This window comes from Thunnus thynnus, chromosome 3 (assembly GCF_963924715.1).
Source record: "Thunnus thynnus chromosome 3, fThuThy2.1, whole genome shotgun sequence".
NCBI lineage: Eukaryota > Metazoa > Chordata > Actinopteri > Scombriformes > Scombridae > Thunnus > Thunnus thynnus.
The window spans coordinates 37396194-37418138 of NC_089519.1; the positions used below are offsets into that span (position 1 = coordinate 37396194).

Below are 21945 nucleotides of genomic sequence, written 5' to 3' on the forward strand. Positions count from 1 at the left end.
TTTGTTTCTTAACATGAAAGAAGAAAGAAACTATTGACTCAAGTAATGAAGCAACATCACATCTCAGCAGACTTCTTTTATGACTGTAAAATAATCTTTAAATATTGTTTTGTATCAGCTGTCAAATAGCAGCTCTTTATGCTAAAAACACCTGAAAATGAACACATGCAAACACATAGAAGGAGTTTTTACAATGTTCATGTAGAAATATTTCTCCTTCTAATGTTGTCTGGAAACAATATGGGTCAAATCAATAAACACAATTATATTCTACATACTTAATAATCAGTCATCATATCCTGTAAACATTCATAAAATGTTTATTTACACTAAATTAGTTTATAGACTACATCAATGTGATTTCTACTGATCATTATCCAAATCATCATCATATCATGTGACACATGACTGGACATTCCCATTTCACCACTAAACACACAAAACACAACCTGTAATGTTATACTTATAGTTATTACTGAATAGGTTTTTTTCCTAATCATATTTTTTTCTACTTGTCAAAATTAGCTCATGCACACGTTTGTGCTGCTAATACTAATTTAAATCAATCAAACACGCAACACAGTACATGGCTGCTAATAATAACATTTTCTATGTCTTTTCAAACACCGTTTGGGAAACAGTCTGATTCTGTCGGTTCTCTCATTATTTTATTTTTAAAAAAATGATTCAGTTGTATTGAATTGGAATTGATTAACTGTTTTTAAAATCTACATTGATTATAATATTTATAAATTTTCAAAGTCTACTATTTTACTTTATTCTCTCATTATTTTATTTTTGATGTTTTATGTAAAGCACGTTGGATGGCTGGTCTGTGTTTAAATACCATAATTAACAGATAACATTAATTATAAAAAGGTTTTCTAACAAGTTCATGACAGGTTGTTTTAAACATGTGACTTAGTCCAGCATTGAGTCCTCAACATCATTCCTTAAAGACAGAAAATGTTGATGTATGTCAGAGACTAAAACAGATGCTGAAGTGAATAAAAAGACATTTTGTGGTGAATGAAACTACTCTGCTATACAGTATCACTGCAGTTAAATCATGTGCTGAAGAAGAAACTGTTTGTAGAAGTGTTTTATTTTGCTATCAGTGTCTTCCTCCCAAATTTATTTATTTATTTATTTGTCAGAGACAATGCAAAACACATTGTAACAGGTTTGACACAAATGTGGTGCATATAGGATTTGTCTTTGTTTAAACTTTTCTACTTAAAAATGGTGATAACATATCATCACATCATTACCAAAAGTATATTAGTTAAATTGAGGACATCATAAATAGTGACATTCTCATAAATGTGACATAAACATACAAAAATTACAATATTTACACCACATTACAATCATTTTACATGTGCTGACTATCTCTTTATTCAATTCACAATCTCCTTATCACAACATCCTCATCAGTATGAGTCACTGAGGTTTGCACAAGTTGTATGTGTTTCCCCCCGTGTCCAGCAGAGGTCAGCATTTAATTCAAAGTTCTTGTGATGACCTATAGCTCTCTCGTGATGTCATCTTATTTATAATGGAAACTGAGAGTAGAGTAGGACACCTCAATGGAGTCCAGACACTGGTGGTGGTGATGAATAAAGGGAATGCTGAGATCTGGGTGATGAGAGGAGGAGCAGGCTTCTAGTGATCACAGACCTTGTGCAACGTGATGAAGTGGAGGTTATGGGGTGGTGGAGGGTCGCGACGATTCACGCTGAAATGACAATTGACAGCAACAGAGAGAAGAAGATATTAAAGTTTGACAGCTAAGAAATGATTGGCTGATAAAAGATGATTGGATTCACTAAAAGAGTGAACACCCCTCATCAGCTGAAGTGGGAGAGAGAGGAGAATAAGATGAATGAATGAATAATATATAGTCTTATTGGACTTACACTAAACTTAATTAAAATGTCTCCATAAAGATTAAACTCATTCTGTTCCAGATGTATGTAACTTTAATCATGTCTAAACCTGAAGGAGAAAACAAAACCTCACAACAAGCTGCAGTAAGAGGTGGAGCAACGCAGCAAAGAGAAGAGCTTCAACACCACATTCCTCTAAATGAAACTAAAAGTTTGTCAGAGACACAGAGGAGCTGCAGACCACACAACTGTCTCTGTTTTCTACGTGTGTGTTTACTGTGTTTCAACAACCAGCTTTACCACAAAACTCACCGTTCTTCTCAAACAGATAGTTACACTTTTCATTTCACACTCACAATTTTCAAATACATGTAGGCTAAGTCAGACCCGTCATCAGAGGAAATTTATTGCACCATCATCTGATTTTGGGCATGTTTCTTTTAAAATTGAAATATATTGATTATTCATCCAACAACACTGATGAAGAAAGTTGAGGCATAAATGAGTTCATTAGTTCTTGTTGTGAGGGGCTGCTGCACCTTCTTTATTGTTTTGCTTGTTTCTGGATGTTGTGTCCTTGTTTTACCTGAAAGGTGATTAAAATCTAATTTACTATAAGTATTATTTGCTGCCTGTGTTTTGACCTGCCTGACTTTCCCCTCTGGATGTTTAATGTTTGTCTCTTACATTTAGATTTGTTCAGTTTATACTTTGTGTTTGCATGTGCTCATCATGAAAGTGTTTTAAGTTTTAATCAGTTTAGCGGCAGTTCACCTGAATAAAAGAAATCATATCTTCTTTCTGGTGGTGTCAGATTTGGTTTTATGTTGTTTTGAGATATTTGTCTCCATCCTGATATGATGCAGTTTCTCTGTGTTGTTTTAATGTGTTGCAGCAGTCTGTGTGTCAGCTGCAGTAACAGGATGTGGTCATTGGACAGATGAGATGAATTTGACTTTAACATGTTAAAGTCAAGTCCACATATCATGGCTGAAGCGAAAATACATGTTGGTCTATTTTTAAACAGTCACGTTCTTTCTCTCACAGATGAGGACATGTGAAGGTTTAGTTTCCGTTTGAGGTCTTCATCACTCTTCATGTTGTGTCTCTCAGCTCTGCTCACTGGCTCATAAAGACTCCACAGATTCAGTTCTCTGAGTCTGCAGGAGAATCTTCAATCAACAAGACTTCAGTTGTTGTTTCTCTGTGAGTATTAAAAACATTTCTGTCTCTTTACTGTTTTAGAGAGTGATCAACCTCATTCAAGCAAACCAACCTATCTGACATGTTGTGGTGGATGTTGAGTCCTTTAATATTAATGTTATTAACTCTGCTGAGACAGAAGTGTCTGCTAGTCGACTGTCTCTCTCTTTCTTGTGGTTTTGTCATAATCAGGAAGACTTTATTTTTACAAAAATATGGAATCTCCAAATGTAATTTTTGCAAATTTTCCTGAACTTTTTTATGACGTAAACAGGACTGTCATACTGTATGTTATCTTCCATTTCTGATTCACCACACATTCATCAATCTGACAAACATCCTTAAACTGATATCATACAGTCTGACACAGTGTGACACAATAAACTTACACAACTGATGTTGTTGCACAATCTAACGGCTTTTATTAGTCTTGTTGAATTAAGGCATTAACAGAAAGTTGTCAGCTCTCTGGCTTCTTCACACCTTGATTTCCCATGTGAATCATTATTTTGTGCAATACATTTTTTTAATGGAAAAAATACAAACAGAAAATACAGAATTCTGACAATTAATTAACAAACAACTAACATTTCTAACCCCAGGCTCCAAAACCAATTTACAAATCTGAACCAAGCCTTTAACCCTCAAACAATATCAGTCACAAACATTATTACTGTCCTTTAATTCTCACTACATCTTACCTCTTACAGCACAGATAACATGCAATACATTTATGATTTTCTAATGTTTCTGGTAGGTGATGTTTGGACTCAAAAGCAACAGAGCAGATAAGATAAAAGTTTAAAAGGAGTTTTTGATTGAAGGCAGAGGTTGATAACAAGTCGTCAGTCAGCAGAATCCAAAAGAGAAGCAGGCAGGATCAGAGACTTAAACACAATGACCATGGAGGCAGAAATCTGGCTGTGGACTAGTGTTTGTGGAAATGGAAAGTCCTTCATGTTGAAAATATTCTGTGATTTTAACAGAGAGAAATGATGATGGGGGAGAACACTATGAGGTGCAGACAGGAAAGTCAACAGAAAACCAGCAGCAGCAGCTCAAATCAACAAGCTGCCCAACCAGAAGTTCCCTGTGATGTCTGTACTGGAACCAGAATGAAGGCCCTGAAGTGTCTGGTGTATCTGGTGTTTCTGGCCATCTGCTGTGAGGTTCAATTCAGTTCAATAGCATGACATTTGACATGTGTTGCCAAAGCACAAATTAGGATTACAAAAGACAATGTTAAGTGTTGTGGATTTTCGGAGCTGATGCACTGGCAGTTGTCAGTTTGAAGAAGAGAAGACCAAACCAAACTTCGTATGATGATTCTGGGAAAACTTTAATGAAGAACCTTGCAAGGGAGAGCGACTCAAGGGACACCTCCTGTTCATACGGTGTCCCCAAACTCGTCTGACCCTCACAGTCCAAAACCAGCCTTTAAGCCAATCATAGAAACTAGTTCGTCAGTTCCGAATCATAAACCTATGACCTAAATCTGTATCTTTGGTTTGTCTTGTTGCGTCTGATGATGACCTGCATTCTGGCCTTGGTTCGCCTGTGAGGCTCCTGGTTTATTAAACAACATGTGTTATCTTCTGTTTGAGAGAACAGAAGAGTACAGCTTGACATTCTGTTGTCCTGGTCAGTTATGGAATATCCATAACATTAAGGAATGAATATAACGATAGATAATGAAATAAATAAATGAAAAATTATATACATATATATACAAAAAAAAAATCTCCCTCTCACCCCCCTCCCATGGGGGGGTGGTGGTGTGTCTTCCTCGAGCTTGGGTCCTCTACCAGAGGCCTGGGAGTTTGAGGGTTCTGCGCAGTATCTTAGCTGTTCCTAGGACTGCGCTCTTCTGGACAGAGACCTCAGATGTTGTACCCGGAATCTGCTGGAGTCACTCTCCCAGTTTGTGGGTCACAGCCCCCAGTGCTCCAATTACCACTGGCACCACTGTTGCCTTCACTCCCCACATCTTTTCTAGCTCCTCTTTTAGCCCTTAGAATTTTTCGATCTTCTCGTGTTCCTTCTTTTTGATGTTGCTGTCACTTGGGCTTGCTACATCTATCACCACTGCCTTCTCCTGTTGTTTGTCAATCAACACGATGTCCGGTTGGTTAGCCATCACCAGCTTGTCAGTCTGGATCTGGAAGTCCCACAGGATCTTGGCTCGGTCATTCTCAACCGACCTGTCTTCCATTGTGACCTTGGGGCCTCCAACCCATACTCAGTGCAGATGTTCCTGTACACTATGCCAGCCACTTGGTTATGGCGTTCCATGTATGCTGTTCCTGCCTGCATCTTACACCCTGCTATTATGTGCTGAACTGTCTCAGGAGCATCTTTGCACAGCCTGCACCTGGGGTCCTGTCTGGTGTGGTAGATCCTCGCCTCTATTGATCTTGTACTGAGTGCCTGTTCTTGTGCTGCCATGATCAGTGCTTCTGTGCTGTCCTTCAGTCCAGCCTTTTCCAGCCACTGGTAGGATTTCTTGATATCAGCCACTTCTTCTATCTGTTGGTGGTACATACCATGTTGGGGCTTGTCCCTCCATAATGGTTCCTCCTCCTCCTCTGCATCATCGGGATTTTGCTGCCTGAGGTATTCACTTAGCAGTTCATCTTTGGGGCCCATCTTCCTGATGTTGGTTGTTTCGTCCTGGACAGTGGCTCTGACGCTCACCAGTCCTCGGCCTCCCTCGTTCCACTTAGTGTACAGTCTCAGGGTGCTGGACTTGGGATGAAACCCTCCATACATTGTGAGGAGCTTTCTTGTCTTCATATCAGTGGCCTTTATCTCCTCCTTTGGCCAGCTTATTATACCAGTGGGGTATCTGATGACTGGCAGTGGGTCGTATCTTGTTCTTCCCATTCAGCTGACTTTTCAGGACCTGCCTTACTCTGTGTAGGTATTTGGCTGTGGCTGACTTCCTTGCGGCCTCCTTAAGGTCCCCATTTGCCTGCGGGATCCCAAGGTATTTGTAGCTGTCCTGAACATCTGCAATGTTGCCTTCTGGTAGCTCGACCCCCTCGGTCCTGATCATCTTCCCTCTCTTTGACACCATCCGACCACACTTATCTAGTCTGAATGACATTCTGATGTCGTTGCTGTAGATCCTGGTGGGGTGGATCAGTGAGTCGATGTCTCGCTCATTCCTGGCATACAGTTTGATGTCATCCATGTTGAGGAGGTGACTGATGGTTGTTCCACTTTGGAACCGGTATCCGTAGCCACTCTTTGAGATGATCTGGCTGAGGGGGTTCAGGCCTATGCAGAACAGCAGTGGGGATCGTGCATCACCTTGGTATATACCGCACTTGATGTTAACTTGTGCAATTGGCTTTGAGTTGGCCTCCAGAGTTGTTTTCCACAGCCCCATTGAGTTCTTGATGAAGGCTCCTTGTGTCCTGTTGAGTCCTGTATAGTATCTCCCCTCTGACCTGTCGTCCAGGCTCCCCCTTGCTGTAGCATGTTTGTTGTACGTCATCAATCTCTAGTTGTGATAGCAGTTGTCATTTGCGGATGTTGGAACACTGTGCTAGTAGTTGTTTCTTTGTAAGCATAGATGTTGGGTTTCGAAGCATCCATATATCCCACAACCTCAGCATGTAGCCTCTCTCATCGGGGTTACTTGTATAGTAGCATTCCAACAGATCCCTATCCTCTGCTCTGCTCCATCTATGTCTTGTCCCAGTAGCCCATTTCTCATCAGGGTGTCCTGGTTCCCCAACACCTGACACGGACCTTGTTGACGACGTCCGAGCCGGTATGACTCTCGAATTTGCGGTTTCACTCATACTGAGGTAGGCCAGCAGCATCAAGGACCTTGCTTAAGGGTCCACACTGGATATGTGGTACCCCGCCCTGGCCGGGATTCGAACCTCCTGCGCCGAAGTCAGCAGTGTTAACCACTGAGCAATCCAGCTGCTATACTATATATATATATATATATATATATATTTTTTTTTTTTTTTTTTACAGCTTCAATGTGACAATGCAAGAAAAAACAATGCAAGTGTTAATCTAATTATAATAATATAAAGATGTTAATATTAAGGATAATACAAGACAGCAATTATTCAATAAATAACAACATAAAGAAACAAAAGGAGATGGTGGTGGTAAGTAGAATATGTTAATTAGAAGTATATTTATAAATGTCTATGTCCTACTTGTTGTGGCAAGAAGTGACATATTTAGCAGCCAACACTGCACATTCTTCTTTTCCTCCAGAATCAGGGCTTATTTCTCCCTTTCTGTCAGACTTTGGAAGTCGGGACAACTTTTTGTCAAATTTTAGAAAGAATTTCTCCCTAATATTTCTGTAGTTTTGGTTTTCTGATAGAAAGTGTAATTCTGTCTCTACAGCTCCCTCATAACAATGAAAGCAGAGTCTGTCCTCTCTGGACAGCCAGGTCTGTCTGTGTCTGACCTTCTCTATTGCCAGACTATGATCACTCAGTCTGAACATTGTCAACGTCTTTCTCAGGTTATTATCAGTTACTGTGGTTACATCGTCTGCCACAGTATACTGTCTGTTTAGGGCCAAATATGTTACTAATTTGTATTGTTAGTGTGTAATATCACTCCAATAAGTGATATCTTTTTCTTTTTCTTCGGTTTTTCTTTGGTTAAAGACACTTGGAAGAACCAAAACTGCACATCCGAGGTCAGCATCCATCCATCATATGAGGAAACTGAGGCTGAGCTGAAGAGGGTCCAGCAGTATGCAGTGGATGTGACTCTTGATCCTGATACAGCAAATCCCTGGCTCATCCTGTCTGATGATGAGAAACAAGTAAATCATGGTGATGTGGAGAAGAATCTTCCAGACAGCCCAGAGAGATTTTCTCCTTGTGTTAGTGTTTTAGGAAAGCAGAGTTTCTCTTCAGGCAGATTTTACTTTGAGGTTCAGGTTAAAGAGAAGACTGAATGGAATTTAGGAGTGGCCAGAGAGTCCATCAACAGGAAGGGACAAATCACTCTGAGACCTCAGGATGGTTACTGGACTATAGTGATGAGAAAAGGAAACGAGTATAGAGCTTGTAATAACCCTCCAGTCAGTCTCTCTCTGAAGTCTCAGCTTCAGAAGGTGGGGGTGTTTGTGGATTATGAGGAGGGTCTGGTCTCCTTTTATGATGTAGATGCTGCAGCTCTTATCTGCTCCTTTACTGGCTGCTCCTTCACTGAGAAACTCTACCCATACTTCTGTCCCTGTTCTAATGATGGTGGTAAAAACTCTGCCCCTCTGATCATCTCTCCTGTCAATCAAACTGCCTGATCTATTTTTATGATCAACATGTCATTAAGCAGTGAAGCATTGCCAATAATGTCCAGTATATACATTTTTAAATGAATCTGTACATTTTGATTCCACCGTGTAAATAAACACCAGAAAAAGTATTTGTACTGCAATACTGACACAGCAGTCAATACTTACATGGCAATGGATTAGAGACATAAAAACACACCAAACAATTTGAACTAATATTTTACATTAAAAGATTCACTGTCATTCATGGTAACAAATGTATATATTCAGTGGTAATATACAGTATAAACCTGATTTAATCAGGATATAATTAATGTGGTCATTCCTTAATGATTTATTATAGCATTTGTTTTTTTTATGTAAGTTGGATTTTAACCTTTTACTTGTCTTTTTACTGCTTCCTTTACTCTCTCCACTATTCATTCATTAACTTCTTCACAACATATGTGAAGAAAACCTCTGTTCAAACCAACAGAGATCAAGACTGAATTTTATTTTATTTTTTTACTGTATCTACAGTGATGAACAATATATCAAGATTTATTTTCATCAGATGTAATGATGCAGCCATAACAGTCATGATATCCTGAGCTTGAATATTTCACTGTGTGTTATTTAGCTTCATGGTTTGAACATGAACAGAAAGAGTAGAGTATGTGTCTCTGTTACAAAGGGTGAAAATATGTTATGTTATTTTGAGGCTACTTAGACATTTTCAGGGGTTTAAGAGGTTTTACAATCAAATGTAACATAACTGCTGTCTGTAAGTATCAATGAGAAGCAAAGAATCACTGAAACATGTTGACATGTTGTTCTATAAAGTGTGATGATTGTAAATGTAAAACCAGACTTGTGTAGTTTGTGTTCCTCACAGTAAGAACATTTACACAAATAAATATAATTATATGGAAGCAGTTTTGGTGTTTTCAGTTGAGTTTGTTACTGATCAGAACACAGAAATGTACTGTTTTCCTCTTTGATGATGATGAGTGAAGCAAAATATATACATTTCATTTTAAAGATGAAGCTGCAAGCAGTGAATCTGTAGGCAAGTACAAGAGTGCATCAGGCAGAGTTAGTGCACACACACTAGATACACTAAGGACACTTTAAATTCACCCAAATCATGAAAACACATATTTTATTCTATAAATTATGTTAGTATTCAGCCTCCCAAGTTGTGAGTGAAATCGCCGTCTCTGCGTTTTCTGCCTCAATACAAATCCAATGAAGGTGAGAACTATGTGGTTTTTGATTCTCGCTGCACTGAAGAATACAATGAAAGTCTCACATATGCACTTGGTAGTAGTAACATGGACATTACCTTTAAGCTTGTCTAAGCTGTGTTGTAGTGGTTCCGTGTCTAAAGTGACAGTCAGGTGAGGCAGAAAGTCTTTGTAAAATCTAGATTATCCCAGTTTTCACCTCCACTTGGTGGAAAATGGGGTCAGAACCAGAATTTACTTTAAATAAAAAGGAAATACATCATATAGATTAGTCGATTTATTGATTGCTAGAAAATCAATCTGCAACTATTCTGATAAATGATTATTCGTTTAAATATTTTTTAGGCAAAAATTCCAAACATTCTCTAGTTCAAGACTTTGCTGCTATTTTATTTGTTTCACATTATAGTAACCCTTTACCCTTTTTTTTTAACCCTTTCTCCTGTTGTGCTCCCAATTGGTAATTTCTCTCTAATTTCCATTAATCTCCCGATTTCATAGTGACACAAATCAAATGGATATTTCTCAGTTTCCCTGTGGGTTATGTGTCGTGGTACCTTAACCAGCGTGCTGTGGTTGTGTAAAACATACCAGTGTTGTGCTTGTTGAACAGGTGGTTTGACTTATTGGCTTTTTACTTGCAACAGTTTTGTTGCACTTAAAGTAACTAGTGTAGTTGTCGTCAACTCCAGTAAAATGTTGTTATCATCACCTCAAAATCTGCTTCCATCCACTCTATGCATTGTGTCTGTGTGCTACTTGTTGGCACCTACATTCTTTCAGACTTGAACTTAGCTTTATGGCACTTCATGGTATTGTTCTCTCCTGACTAGATTCTTACTCGTGTTGTATCAGCTCTCAGATGTACATTGCTTCGGATAAAAGTGTCTGCTAAGTGAAACTGTAAATTGTAAATTGTATCTGTATGTGCAAAATGTTTATAGGTGTGTGTGTCCATGTGCATGCGCATAGTCTTTATGAGTATGCATGAATGTTTATCTATGTGTCTCTGTTCCTCTATCTGTGTGTACATGTCTATGTGCATGTGTGCGTGCACAAGTGCATGAAAGTCACTGAGGTTTGCACAAGTTGTATGTGTTTCCCCCCTGTGTCCAGCAGAGGTCAGCAAAGTTCTTGTGATCACCTATAGCTCTCTGCATGGTCAGACACCTGCCTACATTAGAGATCTACTGCAGCCCTGTGTCACCGTTATTTTCTATTTATTCTGTTTTTTTATTGTGTTTTATGTCTGTATGTTTATGCTTTATTTCCTCTGTGAAATACTTTGTGACATCTCTGTTCTTGAACGGTGATATGTAAATAAAATTACTTATGTACTTCTTTGTCATCCCAAAGTATATTCTTACATGTAGGACTGACCTTTTTGTGAACATTGTTCTCTGATAAACTAACACTGCTGAAAAAGAAGATAAAAGAAGTAAAATGTCTCCCTAAAGATTAAACTCATTCTGTGCCAGATGTATGTGACTATGATCATGTCTAAACCTGAAGGAAGAAAGAAAACCTCACAACAAGCTGCAGTAAGAGGTGGAGCAACGCAGCAAAGAGAAGAGCTTCAACACCACATTCCTCTAAATGAAACTAAAAGTCTGTCAGAGACACAGAGGAGCTGCAGACCACACAACTGTCTCTGTTTTCTACGTGTGTGTTTACTGTGTTTCAACAACCAGCTTTACCACAAAACTCACCGTTCTTCTCAAACAGATAGTTACACTTTTCATTTCACACTCACAATTTTCAAATACATGTAGGCTAAGTCAGACCCGTCTATAGATAGACTAATGAAAACATCCTTGTCTAATGGTGTGTAATCCAGTATTAGGAATTCAACAGTTATTAAGTAATGGTCTGAAAAAATAGGAATTTGTGGAAGTTACAATCTGCAATGTTTTGTGTGCTCTTTTTGTGGTAAGAATCTAAGATGTATGTATAAATCAGCTTTATTGGACAAATATGTTTATGCGTACAAGGACTCTGATTCCAGTTTATAATGGCTCTCAGTGTACTTACACACTAAAATATTCAGGAAGATACACATGGACAACAGGTCAAACAAAGATAATTGAACATATCACTGTTGTGTACAAGCACATGGGTGAAAAAATAGATACAAACATAGAAACAACTAATGGACAACAACATACAATGTCAATATACATGTAAACTGTTTTTGTAAATTAACAGGATACAAATAGTGTAAAGGTGTACAAAGAGTGCAAGGAGAGCTGAAATAAATATTGTAATGGTAAAACAAAACAAAATTAAAGCTGCAAGCAGCGTTGGTCGGGACCTCGCACTCTGGCGCAATTGTGATCAGATCATTTTGCTTTTTAAAAATGAGGGATATTAAGTGTGGTGTGCTTTTATTTTGAAAGTTTGATTGACATGTGTACTGTCAGGTGTGTAGAGACAATAAGTAACTGCAGCTGGACACAGAAAAATACTCATATATTTGAATGGAGAGTGTGAGCGAACCCACACTTTTTTGAACATTTACTGCTTCCACATAGTTTTAGATACAAACTTCATTTGAACTTTAAATGAGTCACGAGACTTTGACCTACAAAACCTGAAATTTACCTGTGTTTCTTATCTTTTATTGTTTTTGAGATATTAGAGTGTGAGTTTTAAAGTCTTTTCTTGCTCCTCCTGTGATTTTATAATGAGTGTGTATTGCAGAATGTTTCACAGCACTGAGGGAGTGACATCACCAGGAGCAGTTGGAGAGGAGGATTTTAGAGTACGATTCTTATGAAATATCTTCATAAATCCCATGACTTTGGCCAAATCTTACATTAAAAATCATATTTTAGTAGGAAATTTTTTTGCGATTCCATTGATACAGGTTTGAAAGTGGTCAGACTTATAGTTTAGATGTCAGAAGCCTCTGTTTGACACAAAGTCCATGCCCATAGATTGCCTCCCCATTGGTTTACATTGTAAGGATGATGTGGCACTGCAACTTTCAGGGCTTATAAAATCCAAACCGCTCAAGTTATTACAAAGTTTTTAACAACTTTTATTCAGCATAGTGTCATAAGTCATGTATCAAAGTTTGAAGCCGATACCATTAACGCCCTCGGAGGAGATAGCGTTTGTTCGAGGGCCAAAACTGGGGCAAAGTCTTATTTTGAAAGGCTTATTGTGGACTTCCTGTTGGATTTAGGTCAGGGGTGTCAGCATATGATTTGTAGATCTTGATGAGATGAATAATTGAGTTTTGGTTTGATCTCTCTATGACATTCCTATGGGCTGTGGCAGCCCATTTAGTTACATAGGTGGCGCTAGAGAGCACATTTTGGCACTTTAGGGGTTCATTTTTACATTTTATCAAATTTTCACCAGACCTGATGTGTGTGCCAAATTTGGTGGGTTTTTGAGCATGTTTAGGGGGTCAAATTTAGGGTTTAAGTGGCATAATAATAAAGAAGAATAAGAAGAAGAAAGAAAGAAACAAACAAACACACGAAAAACAATAGGGTCTTCGTCTAAGGGCTACTGTTTTACAGTAGTCCTCTGCCTTTTGGGCTCGGTCCCTAAATAAACAAATCCTCCAACTTGTGTTGGTTTCATAAGTGTTCACACCCCTAAACTAACACTTGTTGAAGCAGCTCTTGATTTTATTACAGCACTCTGTCTTTTTGGGTAAGAGTCTGTCAGCTTGGCACATTTCTTTATTGTTTTGCTTGTTTTGTGGATGTTGTGTCCTTGTTTTACCTGAAAGGTGATTAAATCTAATTTACTATGATTATTATTTGCTGCCTGTGTTTTGACCTGCCTGCCTTGCCCCTCTGGATGTTTGATGTTTGTCTCTTACATTTAGATTTGTTCAGTTTATACTTTGTGTTTGCATGTGCTCATCATGAAAGTGTTTTAAGTTTTAATCAATTTAATGGCAGTTCAACGAAATAAAAGAAATCATATCTTCTTTCTAGTGGTGTCAGATTTGGTTTTATGTTGTTTTGAGATATTTGTCTCCATCCTGATACGATGCAGTTTCTCTGTGTTGTTTTAATGTGTTGCAGCAGTCTGTGTGTCAGTTGCAGTAACAAGATGTGGTCATTGGACAGATGAAATGACTTTGACTTTAACCTGTCAAAGTCACGTCCACATATCATGGCTGAAGCAACAATACATGTTGGTCTACTTTTAAACAGTCATGTTCTTTCTCTCTCAGATGAGGAAATGTGAAGGTTTAGTTCCTGTTTGAGGTCTTCATCACTCTTCATGTTGTGTTTTTCAGCTCTGCTCACCGGCTCATAAAGACTCTACAGATTCAGTTCTCTCAGTCTGCAGGATCTAAACTGCCCAAAAAAATTAAGGGAACACTTAAATCACACATCAGATCTTGATGAACGAATTATTCAAGTTGAAAATCTTTACTGATGTACATTGTTTAAACTATTGGGAAGAAAATGACATAACAAAGGTCAATGAAAACCAAAATCATCAACCCATTGCGGGCTGGATTCAAAATCACATCGAAAATCAAAGTAAACAATTGAAATCACAGGCTGATCCAACTTGCGTGTATTTTATCACAGCAACTCTTAATGTGACTCACTAGTGTGTTTGGCCCCAGTTTGTCTGTATGTACTCCCAACAATGTCTGGACATGCTTCTGCTGAGTTCATGGATGGTGTCATGGGGGATCTCTTCCCAGACCTGGATCAGGGCATCAGTGAGCTCCTGGACAGTCTGTGGCGGTACTTGGCGGCATTGGATGCGCCGATACATAACGTCCCACAGGTGCTCAGTGGGATTTAGGTCAGGTGAACAAGAGGGCCAGTCAATGGCATCAGTGCCTTCGTCATCCAGGAACTGCCTACACACTCTGGCCACATGAGGCTGGGCATTGTCCTGCACCAGGAGGAACCCAGGGCCCACTCCACCCAGATAGCATACAGAAGTGGGCCACCTCAGGAAATGATATTGCACTGCTGGCCTTCTTCTAGTCCGGACAAAATGGATGTGAGCCTGAAGTGGCCTACATATGAAATAAGAAATATGGCCCAAATATCCCAAAACAAATGTGGGCCACCTTTGGCAAAGATATGGCCCAGTCGACAATAGTTAACGTGGGTGTAAACCAAAAGTAGGCCCGTTCTGGAAAATATACGACACAGTAAACACTGGCTAATCTGGAAGTGAGCCTGAAATGGTCCGGATATGATATGGCACATTTGGCCCAAATATTTTACAACAATCTGGGCCAGTTTTGGCAAATATATGGCATAGCCAGCACTGGCTAATTAGAGTGTGGGCCTAATATGGCCCATATTTGAAATGGTGAACATGGCCCAAATATGGTTGAACAGTATTGGGCCACTATAGGTAAAGATGCGGTGCAATTGGTGTTGACTAATCTAGAAGTGAGCCTGAGGTGGCCAACATAAAATAACAAATATGGCCCAAATATCCCAAAACAAATGTGGGCCATTTTTCACAAAGGTGCGGTGCTCTCGGCGATGTGTAAACTGGATGTGACCCTAAAGTCACCCATGTGATACATAGGGAATATGGCCCAAATATCACAAAAGAAATGTGGGCTACCTTTGGAAAAGATCTGGCCCAGTCGATAATAGTTGATGTGGGTTTAAACCAAAAGTGGCCCACATATGGTGCAGCAAATGTGGCCCGGTTATCTTAAAACATATCTAGGCCAGTGCTGACAAAGATATGGCACAGTAAGCACTGGCTTGATTTGATGTGAACCTAAAGTGGCCAACATATGATATGGCAAATATGGCCCAAATACTATACAACAAATTTGGCCCACTTTTGGCAATTGCATGGCACAGTCAGCACTGGCTGTCATAGTGTGAGCCTAATGTGGCCCACATTTGAAATAGTAAATATGGCCAAAATATTGCTGAACATTATTGGCCACTTTAGGTAAAGATGTGGCACAATTGGTACTGGCTTATCTGATTGTGAGCCTGAAATGGCCCACATATGATGCAGAAAATGGCCCGTTTATCTCAAATATATCGGGGCCAGTTCTGGCAAATATATGACACAGCCCAGATAGGAAAATTGCTGTGGTCCACACCGGACACTTTCATGTGGCCCACATACCGCATGGAATGATGGCACTTGGGCGGTCCGCTCCTGTTTGCCAGATCCGGGCCACAAGCAAACCATAGCAATGCCACATGTAAACCAAAAACTAAACAAATAAACCAGATCTGGCCCATATCTTGACCACAGTTCATTTTCATTTTGGCCCTGATCGGGCCCACAGTCCATATTCTCTTCCGGCCCACATAACACATGAAATGATGGTACTTGGGTGGTCCACCCCTGTTTGCCAGTATAACACCTCTCTAGTCTTCTGACCACTCAAAGCACTTTCACACTACGAATCACATTCATCCGCCCATCAGAGGAAACCTAGTCATTCACACACTGAACAATTTGGGGTTTCAGTATCTTACCCAAGGACACATCCCCTCTTTAGATCCTGACTCACTGATCCCAGTTATCAAACTTCAGGCCAAAGAAATGTTTCCCCGTTTGTAAATCTACAGTAAATGGTAGCAACCTGATCCAGATCACCTGCAATCATAAATCTTCACTGCAATCCACTCCGATTAAGATGGCATTAATCAACGCCAGGTCAGTGTGTAAGAAAACTTTTATCCTAACGGACTCTTTTGTATCTCATGATTTGGACTTTCTGTTTATTATGTCACGACCACATTTCGTGGCTGAAGCGACAATACGTGTTGGTTTACTTTTAAACAGTCACGTTCTTTCTCTCTCAGATGAGGAAATGTGTTTTATTTTCTCTTTGAGGTCTTTTTCACTCTTCATGATGTGTCTCTCAGCTCATCTCACCTGCTCATAAAGACTCCACAGATTCAGTTCTCTCAGTCTGCAGGAGAATCTTCAATCAACAAGACTTCAGTCAGGAAAAAGACAGTTGTTGTTTCTTTGTGAGTATTAAAAACATTTCTGTCTCTTTACTGTTTTAGAGATTGGTCGACCTCATTCAAGCTAATCAACCTATCTGACATGTCGTGGTGGAGTGTTGAGTCCTTTAGTATTAATGTCATTAACTCTGCTGAGACACCAGAAAGAAAGTTATCAGCTCTCTGTGGCTTCTTCACACCTTGATTTCACATGTGAATCATTATTTTGTGCAATACATTTGATTATTTTTTAATGGCAAAAATACAAACAGAAATACAGAATTCTGACAATTTATTAACAAGCAACTAACATTTCTAACACCACCCCCCCAAAACCAATTTACAAATCTGAACCAAGCCTTTAACCCTCAAACAATATCAGTCATAAACATTATTACTGTCCTTTAATTCTCACTGTGCTTACATCTTACAGCACAGATAACATGCAATACATTTATGATTTTGTAACGTTTCTGGTAGGTGATGTTTGGACTCAAAAGAAAGACTCAGCAAGAGAGTAGATAAGATACAAGTTTAAAATTAAAGCTGCAAGCAGCATTGGTCAGGACTTTGCACTCTGGTCCATTGGGATCAGATCATTTTGCTTTTTAAAAGTGAGGGATAAGTGTGGTGTGCTTTTATTTTGAAAGTTTGATTGACAGGATGAGAATTTTCTGCAGGGTGAGACATGTCATGCTCACTCTTGTGTCATCAAAATGATGCAAGTTTTGGGCCCATTCACTTGAATTTCAATTAGTAAATTGAAAACTTTTGATGAGTTTGTGTGTAAAACAAATTATTTTCCTAATTTTCATCAAGTCTATTTTTTAGAAAAGGAAAGACTTTTAACCCACATGACCTGGTCAAAGTTTGATTGACATGTGTACTGTCAGGTGTGTAGAGACAATAAGTAACTGCAGCTGGACACAGAAAAATACTCATATATTTGAATGGAGAGTGTGAGCGAACTCACACCTTTTTGAACATTTACTGCTTCCACATAGTTTTAGATACAAACTTCATTTGAACTTTAAATGAGTCACGAGACTTTGACCTACAAATCTTGAATCTACATGTTTTTTCTATCTTTTATTGTTTTTGAGATATTAGAGTGTGAGTTTTAAAGTCTTTTCTTGCTCCTCCTGTGATTTTATAATGAGTGTGTATTGCGGAATGTTTCACAGCACTGAGGGAGTGACATCACCAGGAGCAGTTGGAGAGGAGGATTTTAGAGTACGCTTTTTGTGAAATCTCCTCATAAATCCCATGACTTTGGCCAAAGCTTACATTAAAAATCATATTTTTTGGTAGGAAATTTCGTTGCGAATCCATTGATACAGGTTTCAAAGTGGTCAGACTTATAGTTTAGACATCAGAAGCCTCTGTTTGACATAAAGTTCATGCCCATAGATTGCCTCCCCATTGGTTTACATTGTAAGGGTGATGTGGCACTGCAACTTTCAGGGCTCATTAAATCCAAATCGTTCGAGTTATTACAAAGTTTTTGACAACTTTTTTTCAGCACAGTGTCATAAGTCATCTATTAAAGTTTGAAGCCAATACCATTAACGCCCTCGGAGGAGATAGCGTTTGTTCGGGGGCCAAAATTGGGACAAAGTCTTATTTTGAAAGGCTAATTGCGGACTTCCTGTTGGATTTAGGTCAGGGGTGTCAGTGTATGATTTGTAGGTCTTGATGAGATGAATAATTGAGTTTTGGTTTGATCTTTCTACGACATTCCTACGGGCTGTGGCGGCCATTTTAGTTACATAGGTGATGCTAGAGAGAAAATTTTGGCACTTTGGGGGTTAAATTTGACATTTTATCAAATTTTTCACCAGACCTGATGTGTGTGCCAAATTATGTGAGTTTTTGAGCATGTTTATGGGGTCAAATTTAGGGTTTAAGTGGCGCAATAATAAAGAAAGAAAGAAAGAAACAAAGAAACAGACAAACACACGAAAAACAATAGAGTCCTTGCCCTTAGGCAAGGACTACTGTTTTACAGTAGTCCTTGCCTAAGTGGAAATGGAAAGTCCTTCATGTTAAATATTCTGTGATTTTAACAGGAATAAACGAGGAGGACTGGATGAACACTCTGAGGTGCAGATAGCAAGCTTAACTGAAAGCCAGCAGCAGCTCAAATCAACAAGCTGCCCAACCAGAAGTTCCCTGTGACGTCTGTACTGGAACCAAAATGAATGCCCTGAAGTGTCTGGTGTATCTGGTGTTTCTGGCCATCATCTGCTGTGAGGCTCAATTCAATTCAATAGCAAGACATTTGACATGTGTTGCCAAAGCACAAATTAGGATAACAAATAACAATGTTAAGTAATGAGTGACAGTAGATAATGAAATAAATAAATGGAAAATGATATACATATATATATTATATAATTAAGTCAGTATTGGTAGAGCTTCAATGTGACAATGCAAGAAAAAAAACTGTTTAAAACTGTCTGTTTAGAGCCAAATATGTTTCTAATTTGTTAGCATGTAATATCATTCCAATAAGTGATGTCTGTTTCTTTTTCTTTGGTTTTTCTTTGGTTAAAGACATTTGGAGGAACCAACACCTCACTGTGGCTGAGGTCCAGCAGTATGCAGTGGATGTGACTCTTGATCCTGATACAGCACATCCTAAACTCATCCTGTCTGATGATGGAAAACAAGTAAATAATGATGATGTGGAGAAGAATCTTCCAGACAACCCAGAGAGATTTTCATTTCGTGCTAATGTTTTAGGAAGGCAGAGTTTCTCCTCAGGCAGATTTTACTTTGAGGTTCAGGTTAAAGGGAAGATTGCATGGGATTTAGGAGTGGTCAGAGAGTCGATCAAGAGGAAGGGAGACATCATACTGAGCCCTCGGAAAGGTTACTGGACTATAGTGTTGAGAAATGGATATGAGTACAGTGCTGGTAATGACCCTCCAGACCGTCTCCCTCTGAAGCCTCGGCCTCAGAAGGTGGGGGTGTTTGTGGATTATGAGGAGGGTCTGGTCTCCTTTTATGATGTAGATGCTGCAGCTCTTATCTACTCCTTTACTGGCTGCTCCTTCACTGAGAAACTCTACCCATACTTCAGTCCTGGTCCTAATTATGAAGGTATAAACTCCGCCCCTCTGATCATCTCTCCTGTCAATCAAACTGCCTGATCTATTTTTTATGATCAGCAATTTATTAAGCAGTGAAGCATTGCCAATAATGTGCAGTATATACTTATTAAATTATAATTAGAACAGAAAGAGTAGAGTATGTGTCTCTGTTATAAAGGGTGGAGTTATTAAAGTGAAAATAGATGTTTACTGGTATCTGTTATACTCAGTGATGTAGTGATAAGTTAATATTACTGTTAGTATGTAAATTACTGGTCTATGGATGCAATTGTACTGATATACAATTATTTTAGTGTCTTTAAGTTTTAAGTTTGGTTTGTAAGTTACTTGGCTGTGGGTATAATTCTATTGATCTCTATCAATATTAATAGTGATAGTGACTTTTTTCACCTTTAATTATGATAACAGACACATTTTAATAACATACAGAAGCTGAGTCACTAAACCATTTTACAGCTGAACAGGGTCAGTATCAGTAAACAACCATGTTCCTTCACAACAAATGAATACAGATATTTATTTGGTAAATGAGAGAGAATGGTCTACTCAAGTGAAATTAACATATTTTTTTTTAAGTATACTAACATGCTGATGTATTAATACATTTCTATATCATGTAGAAATTGTTGATAACCCAACAATTCAAGCTTCATTAAACTTTTAAAAAGAAGAGTCTTGTTGTGTGTTTTTTGCTCAGTCTTGTCTTTAGATCCAGCCTCTTGATTGGTTATCCACCTTGGTTGTCTGAGCTGCAGGAGGATGCAGCAACACTCTGAGAAAGACATCTGGATGTTTGTTTCTTAACATGAAAGAAGAAAGAAACTATTGGCTCAAGTAATGAAGCAACATCACATCTCAGCAGACTTCTTTTCTGACTGTAAAATAATCTTTAAATATCGTTTTGTATCAGCTGTCAAATAGCAGCTCTTTATGCTAATGACACCTGAAAATGAACACATGCAAACACATAGAAGGAGTTCTTACAATGTTCATGTAGAAATATTTCTCCTTCTAATGTTGTCTGGAAAAAATATGGGTCACATCAATAAACACAATTATATTCTACATACTTTATAATCAGTCATCATATCCTGTAGACATTCATAAAATGTTTATTTACACTAAATTAGTTTATAGACTACATCAATGTGATTCCTACTGATCATTATTCAAATCATCATCATATCATGTGACACATGACTGGACATTCCCATTTCACCACTAAACACACAAAACACAACCTGTAATGTTATACTTATAGTTATTACTGAATAGGTTTTTTTCCTAATCATATTTTTTTCTACTTATTCTTACTTGTCAAAATTAGCTCATGCACACATTTGTGCTGCTAATACTAATTTAAATCAATCAAACACGCGATGCAGTACATGGCTGCTAATAATAACATTTTCTATGTCTTTTCAAACACTTTTTGGGAAACAGTCTGATTCTGTCGGTTTTTTAAAAAAAAAATATGATTCAGTTGTATTGAGTTGGAATTGATTAACTGTTTTTAAAATCTACATTGATTATAATATTTATAAAATTTCAAAGTCTACTATTTTACTTTATTCTCTCATTATTTTATTTTTGATGTTTCATGTAAAGCACTTTGAATGGCTGGTCTGTGTTTAAATACCATAATTACCAGATAACATTAATTATAAAAAGGTTTTCTAACAAGTTCATGACAGGATGTTTTAAACATGTGACTTAGTCCAGCATTGAGTCCTCAACTTCATTCCTTAAAGACAGAAAATGTTGATGTATGTCAGAGACTAAAACAGATGCTGTAAAGTGAATGAAAAGACATTTTGTGGTGAATGAAACTACTCTGCTATACAGTATCACTGCAGTTAAATCATGTGCTGAAGAAGAAATTGTTTGTGGAAGTGTTTTATTTTGCTATCAGTGTCTTCCTCTCAAATTTATTTATTTATTTATTTATTAATTTATTTGTCAAGGACAATGCAAAACACATTGTAACAGGTTTGACACAGATGTGTTGCATATAGGATTTGTCTTTGTTTAAACTTTTCTACTTAAAAATGGTGATAACATATCATCACATCATTACCAAAAGTATATTAGTTAAATTGAGGACATCATAAATAGTGACATTCTCATAAATGTGACATAAACATACAAATATTACAATATTTACGCCACATTACAATCATTTTACATGTGTTGCATAGGTGTATGTGTGCACATGTTTATGTTCCCTAATTCATGGCAGTATATCAAGCTCTGATCTAGAACACAGGAGATAGCAGTTGGTTGGTGTTTTTG

At 38.2% G+C, this 21945-nt stretch overlaps 1 pseudogene; it reads left to right on the plus strand.

Annotated features, from left to right (window-relative positions):
- Nucleotides 1-7671: 7671 nt before the first annotated feature.
- LOC137180504 (E3 ubiquitin-protein ligase TRIM21 pseudogene) lies at nt 7672-8642 on the plus strand (annotated as a pseudogene).
- Nucleotides 8643-21945: the final 13303 nt, after the last annotated feature.